At 45.4% G+C, this 13,515-nt stretch overlaps 1 non-coding gene and 1 pseudogene across 1 annotated transcript; both read right to left on the bottom strand.

Moving 5' to 3' along the window:
* Positions 1–464: 464 nt before the first annotated feature.
* On the bottom strand, positions 465–609 carry LOC133097064 (U8 small nucleolar RNA). Its single transcript, XR_009701940.1, has one exon. It is a non-coding gene; the product is annotated as a U8 small nucleolar RNA (small nucleolar RNA).
* A 428-nt stretch (positions 610–1,037) lies between these two features.
* LOC133096697 (PAX3- and PAX7-binding protein 1-like) lies at positions 1,038–13,267 on the bottom strand (annotated as a pseudogene).
* Between the last annotated feature and the right edge of the window lie 248 nt (positions 13,268–13,515).

Here is a 13,515-nt window from a genome sequence, read left to right as displayed (position 1 = left end):
TTACTCTCTTCATCCTCTCTGTCCTATAAATTACTTACCAGGCAGCTGCAAGTAGGAAGCCCAATTTCATACCGAGTGATGGAGCAAATCTTCCGTGTGGGCAAACATTCAGAAAGATGGGAGGGTGACTCATAGACCATTCTGCCCATTGTTAGAATGCGTGCCCACCTGCCTCTTCAAGGGCTGAAATAATCCGTTGTCACGCTACTGCAGGAAAATCTAATTGTAACCTTGGTCCCCCAGCCCCTCTTGAATTGCTCACTCACAGCCTCGGCTTTAATTACATAACACTTGGAGGGAGAAACACAGAAAAGACAAAGCCTATGTTGGTCTTTTAGTAAAAATGGAAATTGATCAGAGTTCAGTCACATGCTTGGTGGTCTGGGGACCATGTGTGGTATCAACCGATCACCCGGAAACTTGCTTCTATGCCTATTGCCAGGGCCCACCCCAAACTCTCTAATGACTGAGTGCACCCCCCAGGAAGATGTACATTTTGCAAGGCCTGATTACGCACAGCCGTTAATCACGAATCATGCGAGCTCCAATCATCATGTTCTATTCTGTCCTCCGAAAGGAGGAACAGGTAAGGATTATCCTACCTGACGATGGGAAGATGTGCATTTTAATCAGCTCTCCTAGTGATGACCTATGCCCGCAAACGTTTGAAAATACCAGTCTGGAGTCACATCTGCCACACTGAACTTTGTGAAAGTCAAACTCAACCATATGGATGAATAAATACATGTCACACTCCAGTGCATGGGACTCTTTCCTCAGGCCCCAGACTTTGCTTCTGAATCCCAGCCTGTAGCAGCCACTATCCGGCGGGACCATCGGTGTGATAGCAGCACCCAGCAGACAGCCTCACCAAAGACTCCTCATTCCCAGATTTCCTGATCTGGACCCAAGCTCTGAAACCCTCACAGGGCATTCTGCTACTAACTACAGTCGGAATCAAACGGAGCCGGTCATGCAGTTTGGACCGTATGCCCTACCCACCTGGTACACCCTGATGCCCAGCCTAACACCCTAGTCTACCGTGGGGAAGCATCCCCTTCTTCTGCCCGATGTGCTATGGGGACCTCTGTGCCTTGTGTACCATTCCTAGACGTGCTGGGGCTCACCATCCGTGAGGAATCCCAGCGATAGAAACCTTTCAGGGAAAGGTTTATCTTAGATGTGCATTTGGGCTGAGTTCAGAAGGTTGGGGGTGATCACGGTAGGGAGAGAAGGAGGCAGTCAGGGTGGAGCCTGTGAAAAGGAGCCAGCAGAGCTGAGGGGTATTTACTGCAGTGTCACCAGGCAAGGAGACACCACAGAGGAAAGGACAGTCAGCTGTTGTTGTTTCTTCATACCAGTTCATCCCCAACCCACCAGCTCCTATTTCTGACCCTTCCAGGATTAGATGTAGGGGGAGGAGCTACAGAAGCAAAGGTGATTTTACATTCACAAGGCAGGTGCTCTGGAGGATTTGGCATTGGTACCGCTGGCTTGCGTGAACAACGAAAAAACACCTCTGTGGGTGTGTGTATCTGTGTGTGTGTCTGTGTATATCTGTGTGTGTGTCTGTGTGTGTCTTTGTGTGTGTCTGTGTGTGTCTTTGTGTATCTGTGTGTGTGTCTGTATATCTGTGTGTGTGTGTCTGTGTGTGTCTTTGTGTGTGTGTCTGTGTATCTGTGTGTGTGTCTGTATATCTGTGTGTGTGTGTCTGTGTGTGTCTTTGTGTGTGTATCTGTGTGTGTGTGTCTGTGTATCTGTGTGTGTGTCTGTATATCTGTGTGTGTGTGTCTGTGTGTGTCTTTGTGTGTGTATCTGTGTGTGTGTGTCTGTGTATCTGTGTGTGTGTCTGTATATCTGTGTGTGTGTGTCTGTGTGTGTCTTTGTGTGTGTATCTGTGTGTGTGTGTCTGTGTATCTGTGTGTGTGTCTGTATATCTGTGTGTGTGTGTGTCTGTGTGTGTCTTTGTGTGTGTATCTGTGTGTGTGTGTCTGTGTATCTGTGTGTGTGTCTGTATATCTGTGTGTGTGTGTCTGTGTGTGTCTTTGTGTGTGTATCTGTGTGTGTGTGTCTGTGTATCTGTGTGTGTGTCTGTATATCTGTGTGTGTGTGTCTGTGTGTGTCTTTGTGTGTGTATCTGTGTGTGTGTGTCTGTGTATCTGTGTGTGTGTCTGTATATCTGTGTGTGTGTGTCTGTGTGTGTCTTTGTGTGTGTATCTGTGTGTGTGTGTCTGTGTATCTGTGTGTGTGTCTGTATATCTGTGTGTGTGTGTCTGTGTGTGTCTTTGTGTGTGTATCTGTGTGTGTGTGTCTGTGTATCTGTGTGTGTGTCTGTATATCTGTGTGTGTGTGTCTGTGTGTGTCTTTGTGTGTGTATCTGTGTGTGTGTGTCTGTGTATCTGTGTGTGTGTCTGTATATCTGTGTGTGTGTGTCTGTGTGTGTCTTTGTGTGTGTATCTGTGTGTGTGTGTCTGTGTATCTGTGTGTGTGTCTGTATATCTGTGTGTGTGTGTCTGTGTGTGTCTTTGTGTGTGTATCTGTGTGTGTGTGTCTGTGTATCTGTGTGTGTGTCTGTATATCTGTGTGTGTGTGTCTGTGTGTGTCTTTGTGTGTGTATCTGTGTGTGTGTGTCTGTGTATCTGTGTGTGTGTCTGTATATCTGTGTGTGTGTGTCTGTGTGTGTCTTTGTGTGTGTATCTGTGTGTGTGTGTCTGTGTATCTGTGTGTGTGTCTGTATATCTGTGTGTGTGTGTCTGTGTGTGTCTTTGTGTGTGTATCTGTGTGTGTGTGTCTGTGTATCTGTGTGTGTGTCTGTATATCTGTGTGTGTGTGTCTGTGTGTGTCTTTGTGTGTGTATCTGTGTGTGTGTGTCTGTGTATCTGTGTGTGTGTCTGTATATCTGTGTGTGTGTGTCTGTGTGTGTCTTTGTGTGTGTATCTGTGTGTGTGTGTCTGTGTATCTGTGTGTGTGTCTGTATATCTGTGTGTGTGTCTGTGTGTGTATCTGTGTGTCTGTGTCTGCCTGTGTTTTGCTCCTTCCTCAAGAGTCTTCCTCTGGGAGGTCCACCTGCACTGTGTGTTCAGCTGAGTGACACCTCTCCTCCAGTTGGCCGCTTGCAGTTCTCCCCCTGCCCCTGAGCTTCTATAGCCTCCCTTCTCCCTGGGCTCCCCCTCCCCTCCTAGTGGTCCCCTTGGCATGCATCGGTTTTAAGACAATGTGGAATGTTCGGGAAATGTGTAGCTTTGCCTCCCATCAGGGAGCTCCAGCCACGTCCTCCTGCCTTTAAGCATCTGAGGGATAAATGTTCGGGAAATGTGTAGCTTTGCCTCCCATCAGGGAGCTCCAGCCACGTCCTCCTGCCTTTAAGCATCTGAGGGATATCAGACACTAGGCTGTATGTTCTGCACATTCCATGGAAACTTCTGGAGCCTCCTTCTGGTTTTCTGGACTAAAACACCCTGTCCCTCATCCCCATAGGTGTGGTGAAGTGGCAGAGTGGAGGGAAATGCCGAGCCCTCTGAAAACCCTCCCCAAAGGGACTGTTTGCCTCCTCCTCTTCAAGCTCATCTTTTGAGAGGGCTGGAGGTTGAAGACTAACTAACATTGACTAACCAGCTTCAGCTCTTTCCCCAAGCAATTCCTACATAAGTCAACTAGCTCCTCTCTTGAAAATGCCGTGATGCTTTCCGTGCTCCCAGGCTTTGGGGCCTCAGCCAAAACTGACAAGCATCTCATTTTAATACCTTGTTTCTCATGTACAATTATAATTCAAGGTGGTATTTATTCTAATGGACACATGCATATATTGCAATAGAATTACAAGGTAATCTAATAGCAAACAAAGGAGGGAGTGTCTAACCTTGTCTGGGACAATTAAGAGGATCTTTGCGAAGGAAGTGATATGTGAGCTGCATCTGAAGGTTGAAGAGGAGATATTCAGTTCTGATGGAGACGGTGCTATTCTAGGTTCGACACAGCCAAGTGCTTCTCTTTCTGTGACAGCTTTTGCTCGTTAGACAATCTCAAAAATGGTTTCCAGAGCCTGACACCCAGTGGCTGTCAAACCATTTGTAGAGAAAGGACAGGGAGATGGGAATAATAAAGATGGATTTGAACAGATAAGTGTGAGAGAAGCTACACCCCTACCACACATACGCTTCACTGACCTAGGAAAAGGGAGGGCTTTAAGACAATGAAAATATTCACATCGCTGTGTGTGTGTGTGTGTGTGTGTATGTATCCCAGTACACACACACACACACACACACATAAATAGGCCATGGGTTTAGAGTCCATGTTTTGGCCCCTCTATCCAAATCTATTCCAGAAGGTATAGGTAATACTAGAAAAAGGGAGAAAAACATGAATACAAGGCCAGGAACTCCCATATAATTGTATGCCAATATCCTACAAAGTTTGCTAAAGGCGCCAAAGGGGAGCAAATAGCAAGTGAATTCTAGAGAGAGACACACAGGGCATGTGAAACGTTCTGCAGAGTTAATACAAGCTGACTCCAGGCCCCTGAGAAGATGAAAACATCAATCCAGGCATTTCCTGGGGAGGCAAGTACAGAACATGGTTCCCTAAGCCAGAAGATTAATCCAATTCTGCCCTGAGACACTGAGCGTTAGGAGTTTCTGGGATTCTCCAAGGGCCAAAGGTGGAGCACTTTAGAGCCAGAGGGGTCTCAGAGATCAATTCACACAGCAGATTTCACAGATGAGGAAACTGGGGCTCCGAGGTATTCCATGTCTTACCCCAAATCTCATCATTAATCACCAGTGACGCAGAGCTAGAGCACAGGGTCTGTGCTCTTTATGTCACGCTAGGTGACATAAAGGGAAAATACCAGCTTGCCTGTGAGCGGGGCACGGAACATGTGTGTTTTCTCTCCCTACGATCCCTCTGGAAGCCGCACTAAAAAGAAAGCAAACGCGTGACGTTATATTACAAACCTACAAGGACGCGGAGACCCATTGAGGAACTGATCCCAGATGAGAGAGGCCAACAGAATGCTGGAAGAGGCAAAGCAGATGCTGAGGTGGTAAATAATACGTGAGTGGGGAAAGCTGAAACCTAATCTGCAGAGAAAGAAAGCAACAAAACGCAAGGCGATCGACACCACTGAACTGTGGGAAAGCCCCAGGAGGTGACCGCTCCAGGTGCCACTGAAAGTGGGGCTGAGAGAGGGGCTGGGGGACATTTGTGAAGGACTTCAAGTCCCTCTGTCCCTTCACTTGGCCAGCTCACCCTTCAACACCCACACAAAGACACAAACGCAGACCTCTCCATACACGTACCCCAAAGGCAGAGCTGAGACAGGCTTGCTTGGGAATACTTTATTTCGGAATCTGATCCCAGGAAGCGGGAGTGAAGGACGGGCAGAAGGAGGGAGAGTCATGAGCAGGTGCCTTATTCTGTGGACCAGCGCGTGGGTGACCAGTTGCTCCAGCTCACCAGGACTCTGAGGACGCTTGTGAATTGGTTCACAGACCCCCCTGCCCTGGGAAAGGGGCGGGGAGAATACATCTCCATCACCTCCACCTACTGTGACTGGTGGCATCAACTTCCCTGTCCCTCCAGGTTGCACACATGTGACACCTACTGAGTTTCCCCTCCAAGGCACCCAGGAAGCTCAGGGGCAGAATCAAGAGTTGCTGGCCAGGTGCTGTCAGGGTGAACCTGCGTGGGGCTGGTCACCCCTGCATGGAATTTGTCACCACAGCAGTGATGGGAACAAAGTAGATGGGGAGGATTTGAAGTGATTCAAAACAGGTCTCGAATACAATTGTGAGCTGGAGGCTCTGGGCTTGGGAGTTCCAGGCACAGGGGAAGGTTTTAGCAAGCGGCAGAAAACAAAAGCTTTCATTAAAAACCCAAACACTGGAAAGAAACTTCCCCAGTCCACTTCCCTTGCTTGGTCTCAGGAAACCGGTGGCCATATTTATATCCTCAGGCACGAGGCCAGAGGATCTTCCCAAGAGAAATGGCCTAGCAAAAGATAAAAGACCTGATATTTCAGGGTGCCTCTAACAAAATGACCAGGTCTCAGCCCAATAACCCTAAATGAAATCCTGCTTTAACCATGCTCACCAATCTCCTTTGCCGCTCACTCTTAAATAAAAACAGAAAGCAAGAGACCACCAGAAAATTGAGGCAAGCCTGTATCACTAAAGACAGCTCTGGTTTTTAAAGTTTTCTCTTAAATAGATTGACTCTCTTCCCTTTAAGTGCATTTCAATGTTTGTTTGGCTTTCCTTTCGCTGTTAACAGTAGCCTCGGGGGGACAAAAGAATCTTGGCTTTCAAGAAGCAGCATTAAGATTAAGAGTGCTACCAAACGTAAAATAGATAGCTAGTGGGAAGCAGCCGCACAGCACAGGGAGATCAGCTCGGTGCTTTGTGACCACCTAGAGGGGTGGGATAGGGAGGGTGGGAGGGAGGGAGACGCAAGAGGGAGGGGATATGGGGATATATGTGTATGTATAACTGATTCACTTTGTTATAAAGCAGAAACTAACACACCATTGTAAAGCAATTATACTCCAATAAAGATGTTAAAAAAAAAAAAAGATTAAGAGCGCATGCAAATGCCGGAACCAAACCTGGTTCCATGAATGTACATTGGTGCAGCCACTGTGGAAAACAGTATGGAGGTTTCTCAAAACACTAAAAATAGAACTACCATAGGACCCAGCAATTCCACCCCTGGGTATATATCCCCCAAAATCCCACTAATTCTAAAAAATACAGGCACCCCAATGTTCATAGCAACATTATTTATGATAGCCAAAACATGGAAACAAACTAAATGTCCATTGACAGATGAATGGATAAAGGTGTGGTGCATATATACAATGGAATACAACTCAGCCATTAAAAAAGAACAAAATTTTGGTATTTTCAGCAACATGGATGGACTTGGAGGGCATTAAGCTAAGTGAAATAAGTCAGAGAAAGACAAATACTGTACGATAGGACTTATATGTGGAATCTAAAAAAATACAACAAACTAGTGAATATAACAAAAAAGCTGCAGACTCACAGATATAGAGAACAAACTAGTGGCTACCAGTGGGGAGAGGGAAGGGGGAGGGGCAATATAGGGACGGAAGGTGGGAGGTACAAACTATTGGCTATAAGATAGGCTCAAGGATGTATTGTACCACACAGAGAATATAGCCAATATTATAATACAATTATTATAATAATTGTAAATGGAAAGTAACCTTTAAAAATTGTATTAAAAAATAAACTTTTAATTTTAGAAAAAAAATCTGATTCCCTTAACAATAGCAGCATGAAATTGGGAAAGTCACTGAACTTCTCTGTTCCTCAGTTTCCGCATCAGTTAAATGAGAAATACTGATGAGCCCCACGTGCTCCTGGTGCCACTGGTTTCTGCGGAAAGAGCTGCCACAGGGCACCATTCACGTGGAACAGATGGAAACGGCTTCCCCCGGAGGTGTGCAGTGGGTGAAGAGGCAGGACCACATGACATAGCCCTGTTCCGCAAACGCGCCAGGGAATGTCCCCAGGATTGTGCACACCGTGGGCCATCCACCAGCCTCTGTCCCGCGATCAGAGTGATGGGGCTGGAGACACCCAGAGCCCTGCTTGCTTTTGGAGAAGTCTCCTGCCTGTCCACAGTATGCACAGCCTCACCACCCCAATTTGCACCACACTCCTATGTGCACTTTATCGTATACACATCCATCACTGAGTCACACATCATCCTTTATTAACTGGAAACTCACCCCACTTAGCTTTGTACATCTCTGAACACTCACGCTCCCTTATAGCCCAAATCCTCCCACCGTGCCTTCTGGAACTCAAGGTCATCGGCAAGCTCTTCTCTATTTCAACCTCTTCTTGGAACAATCTCTTCACCTTCTCCTCTGGCTGGAACCGGCCGACTGTGGAGGACTGAGCATCCCCTTCAGCCTGTTCTTTCGAACCCCTTGCACAGGTGGTCTGGGACGTGAAGTAGGTGTTTCCAACTCCTCGTTGTGGTTTCTAGACCGTCATCCCTCCTCACTCATGAAATGAATCTGGTTCTTTGAAGCTCTTGCCATTAGCCAGCCTCGTTAGCTCCCTGTCATCATGACAGCCATCTATGGATCACTAGATCAGTCCCCCTCTTTTCTTAAAGATCACTGTTTTGATGTTTGCCTGTATCTAAGCACAATTCCCACCCACCCCCATCCCGCCTCACCTGTGTCCTGAATTCAATCCCCTCTCATCTGCTCAAAGATATCACTGTGGCAATTTTCCATCCTCTCTCACATCATAAATGTCCCTTTCTGTGGATTATTTCCCTTGATCGTACAAAGATGCTCTCATCTTTAAAAACAATAATAGGGTTTCCCTGGTGGCGCAGTGGTTGAGAATCTGCCTGCCAATGCAGGGGACACGGGTTTGAGCCCTGGTCTTGGAGGATCCCACACGCCACGGAGCAACTGGGCCCGTGAGCCACAATTGCTGAGCCTGTGCGTCTGGAGCCTGTGCTCCGCAACAAGAGAGGCCGCGATAGTGAGAGGCCCGCGCACCGCGATGAAGAGTGGCCCCCGCTTGCCACAACTAGAGAAAGCCCTCGCATAGAAACGAAGACCCAACACAGCCATAAATAAATAAATAAATAAAAATAAAAACAATAATAAAAGAACCTCCCTTGAACTCAGATGAGTCTCTTGCTTCTCCACGTGTCCAGTTCGCCTTTTATCACGACTCGGCAAACGAGAGCCTACAGTCCCTGAATCCACATCCTTTCCCATCATTACCTTGGGAAACTACTCCAGTTAGACTGTTATCTCCACAATAAAAACCAAAATCACCTTCATCAAGGTCAATTCCATGTCATCATGTCATCTAATAGTCATTTCACCAGAATCATTTTTCTCAACTAGGTATGCTACCCATCAATGCCTTTCTTTTTCATGAAATGAAATGTTGCCTTTACTTGGCCTCAAGGAAGTTCCGGACTGTTTGAAGGAGCCATGGAAAGAGCAGCACAGGCATCCACTGGTCTGGGTCTCTGTAATTTGGGACCAATTTTAGGATTAAAATAGGCACAGTATCTCTTGGGGCCTCTTCTACATTCTACATCCAATGACTGTTTCCTACACACAGGGACGCACTGTGCTGACCTCTGTGTGGTGGATGCCGAGATGGAGACTGTGACCTTGCCTTCCAGGGCTCACAATGCAGAAGGGAGACATTCTCATTGGTCTAAGAAAATAACTTATTTTATTCTTTTCCCCCTCTGCCCAAACTGACTTCTGCTGACTCCCCTCTGACTACCCAGTGAGTCTATTACCAATATCTTAAATCATATTTCCTCAGCTCACTCTCAAGCGTACCACAGTGGCAACTAGGAACAAAAATTGCTGATTAAATTCATTCATTCTTAGGGCAAAATGATTGGGAGTCTCCTTTAAACTCCTGTGTTTTTTGAATTTAATAATGCTCCTTATATTAAAACAAGAATTAATATTGAACAGCTTAAGAAACTTTGTAAAGTACAAAATGTATAGATTGAGAATGGTATTAAAGCAAATGATAGGCTTTTCAGGATGATAGGTCTATTTTCCTTCAAAGACTTCACTTCTTTCATGTTGTGGACACTTAGAACAGACAGCATGACTCCAAGTGTGAACACTTGCAAGAGGCTTTACTATCTGTGTTATGTTTTCCCTTGAATTTCTTTTTTCCACACCACAACACCCAACGCTTTCTGAAAATTGTATCTGCCAAGTATACAAGGTATCAAAAGAAGTTTTCTAAAAAGCTGAGAAATTGTCCTTTCTCCTTTCAGAGTCAGGAACCACTGTTTGGAGAAACAATTGATGGCATTGGGGACTTTTTTTGATGCTGTGATTTCCATATTCTGAATTCTGAGAAACCATGGAAATGTATCTATTCAGTAAACATCTATCAGTAACTCCTGACTACTTTTATTTGAGAAAATACCATACACTGAAGAAAATTCCCTAATAGCTTGACTAAAGACCAAAACTACCTTTGAAAATACCAATAAGGCCCCAAATTTTTGTTTTCTAAGACATTTTTTTTTAATATAAGGGCATGAATACATCATCATCTAAAGTTCTTCTCATTCCCAATAGCTCCTACATATTTTGTATTTGGTTCTGTCTTTCAAAATATAATCCCTAGCCAGGATTTGTGTATATTTAAGGAGGGTGAATTACCTGGGCTTGAATTCACACCAGGTAAGGTGACTCACCTGTTCCTCCTCTAGTCTTCATCATCTCTGTAAACAGATGCTCAAACCCAGGACCTGGGACTCACTTTTGTCTTCTCACCATCACTCACCTTCATACCCATCACCAGGTCTTGTCATTTCCATCTTCACATCTGTGGATCTGAATTCTCACTATCATCCCCTATCTGGGGTAGCCATAACCTTTCACCTGAACTGAAACCACAGGCTCCTAATTGGTATCCATTTCTGATCCATTCTAATCCATTCTACACATAGCTGACAAAGTCTTATTGGTATATCACTCCCTGTTCAAAGCCTACAGTGGTTTCCATTCACAAGCAGGATATCCGACAGAATCCTTATCAAGGTCCAAACAACCCTGCATGATCTGTCCTCACGCTCCCCTTCGTTTGACTCACTATTCTCTAGTGATAGTAATATTCTTTCAGGTCCAGCAAAGATCTTTTCTGAGTCAGGACCCTTGCACGGGCTACTGCCTCAGCCAGATGTTAAGTCAGAGCAGCCTCTGCGAATTATAACTTTAAATTGTGGAGTCAGAGAGTCCTTTCTGAGATCTGAAGAGTGAGTCCCACCCTGCTCGCTGGCTCAGAGCACATCCCTTGAACCTATTAAAGTCATGCTAATGACCTATCTGTTTTTAGTCTGCCTCCCTACTGGATTGTAAGCCCCATGAGGGCAGGGGTATGTCTGTTTTCTTATGAAGAACATCCCCTGTGCTTGGAAACTTCCAAAATAAATAATTGCCTACTTAATAAATATTTGTTAAAGAATAAATTAATGTTATTTTTCCTTCTAAAATCTGGCTTGCCCCAGAATATGTTACTTTTTCTTTTTAATCTAAATTCAGTTTTTTTTTATGCAAAAGACGGTTTCTGAGAAACAGAGGGCTCTCTCTCACTCAATTCCATGTGTTGCTATAACAAATAAATCTCTGTGTTGAGCTCTTACATGTTTTTAGATTTATTCCTCACTCACGTGAAACTCATGTGAGTGTTCTTGACCTGCAGGCAGCTTTCCTTCTCTAGAAGGAAACCCAAGCCCCTTCCATGTGGGAAGCAACCTGTTCAATTGAAACTGTGAGGATGTGCTGCTTATTTGCATCAGGACCGGAGGAGGAGCGTGGGGGGAGGGGCACAGGATGCTGTGCGCCTGACCTACACTCGCATCCACCTGATGGAAATCTGTGACCTGGCACACAGAACTGCAGGAGAAACAGGGAAATATGTTCTAGCCCCAAAGGAAGAGAAAATGATTTCATGATCAGTTCAAAGACAATCCCAAGCTTATCAAAGAACTGTGTTTCAAGAATTCCTCTCTCACTGAAGTTGTTTATTCTTTGGAATGCACTTTATTCTGCCCGCTCCCTCCCCTATACCACACAGGCTGGGTCTTTAAGCCAGTGCACAGGAAACACAAACCCAGGAGAATGACGACTGAGTTGGCCAAGATCGCCACCCTCTCCCTCTGCGGGACAAGGTCGCTAAGTCACCACAGGCCTCTGTGATCTGAGGCAGGAGCGACAAAAGGAGATGCCCAGGGACTTTAACATGAACAGACCTGGGATTGGGGCCATGTGGAGGGGAAAGCCTCGCACAAATAGTAGCCTTAACCTCTATTTACGCGCACCTTTCAGGAATGGCTAAACCCTACCCCTCCAGGTCTCCCCACTTGTTCCCATTTTCCTCCTTCCCCTTTCAACTTTTAACTGAAATACAATTTGTTTTCCTCTGAAGTGTGGGGGAAATCTTTTATTTAAAATTCAATAGCTTGCGAAAAATTCTCTGAGTCTCAAGGGTCCTGCATGCGCCTTTGGGTTTCCCTACAAGGACTCAGTGAAAAAAAGACAGAGAATTGTTCTGCATTTGTAGATAACTTTTTAGATTTACTGTCTTTTCTGAGATTTTCCACAGTTTGAAACAAAAGTAATGTGCTTGCTCTAGGGCCATCAGTTATCAAATGTTGTTCCATAATGGACCAAAAGTGAGAAACCTCGGCTGGAAGGAACAAATTAGAGAAATAAGAGACTGAAGGCTGCCCCCCAGGAGCCAGGGAATAAATAATATAAAGGTAAGGGGCTGAGGAGCCCTGTGAGACCTGAAGGGTTAATCAGGCCCTCGCACCTGCAGGAGACAAATTACCCATGAGTGACACCTGACGGAAGCAGGTGCCTGTTAATGGCAGCGCCATCTCCTTTCCCAGAGGGAAGGAGGGCAAAGACCTCAGCGGACAGGTTGACAAAAATGAACAGCGTCTGCTCAGGGAAAGTCGTGGCACTTTGATTTGCAGCACATACATTTAATTCAGAACCACCTGCATCAACCCATTTCTGTACTTCAAAATGAAGGTGTAAGAAAGCCATCACCTATCTTAAGGCGATTACATGAAGCCCACTTTTCTCTCTTTTCTTTTTTATTGAAGTATATTTGACCTATAATATTGAGTAAGTTTAAAGTGTACAACATGTTGATTTGATCCATGTATATATTGTAGTTTGGTTGCCATTGCAGTGTTAGCCAGCACCTCTATTCGGGCAGTTATTACTTTGTCATGGTGGGATTAATTAAGAGCTGGTCTCATAGCAAGTTTAACAATTATAATACAATAATGTTGTCTGTATTCACTAGACTGTGCATTAGATCTCCAGGACTTACTTATCTACTGGTTGCAAGTGTGTGCCCTTAAACATCTCCCCTTTTCTTCCCCCCAAGTCCTCCCCCAGCCCCCGGGACCCTCCATTTCACTCTGTTTTTAGGAGCTTGGCTATTTTTAGATTCCACCAATAAGTGAGATCATACAGTGTTTTCTAATGCCTAGCATTCACTTCTGTTAGTTGACTCTGCCTTTTCTCTCTACTTTCTTAACTCATTCTGATTCATCTTTTGCCACTTTCCCCCATTTCTCCCTCTTTAGTTCTTAATTACTTCCCCATCCCGCTCTTCTCTCACCGTGTCAGCCCCAGGACCTCCGTGAACTCAGATGATCTGGTCCAGCTAATTTCCTTCTCGTGCCGGGTGGCAGATGCCATACTTCCAGCCTCATTCAATTCGTGATCAGTCAATCCAAAAATATTTATTGAGTGCTTGTACATGCCAAGCAAAGAGGTAGAATTGGCGGGGGCGGGAGGGCAGGCAGAGAATTTCATTCCCAGGATGTCAGAGAGCTGGCAAAATTAGTGAAACGCTTGCGTTGGTGCAGACTTTGGTGTGATCCGGGAACGATCATTTATTAGTTCTGTGGCTTTATTCAAGGTGTTTACCTTCTCCAATGCTGAGT

This window comes from Eubalaena glacialis, chromosome 8 (assembly GCF_028564815.1).
Source record: "Eubalaena glacialis isolate mEubGla1 chromosome 8, mEubGla1.1.hap2.+ XY, whole genome shotgun sequence".
Taxonomy (NCBI): Eukaryota; Metazoa; Chordata; class Mammalia; order Artiodactyla; family Balaenidae; genus Eubalaena; species Eubalaena glacialis.
Note: the sequence above shows the minus strand (reverse complement) of the source record. Positions and strands in the feature narration are given on the sequence as shown.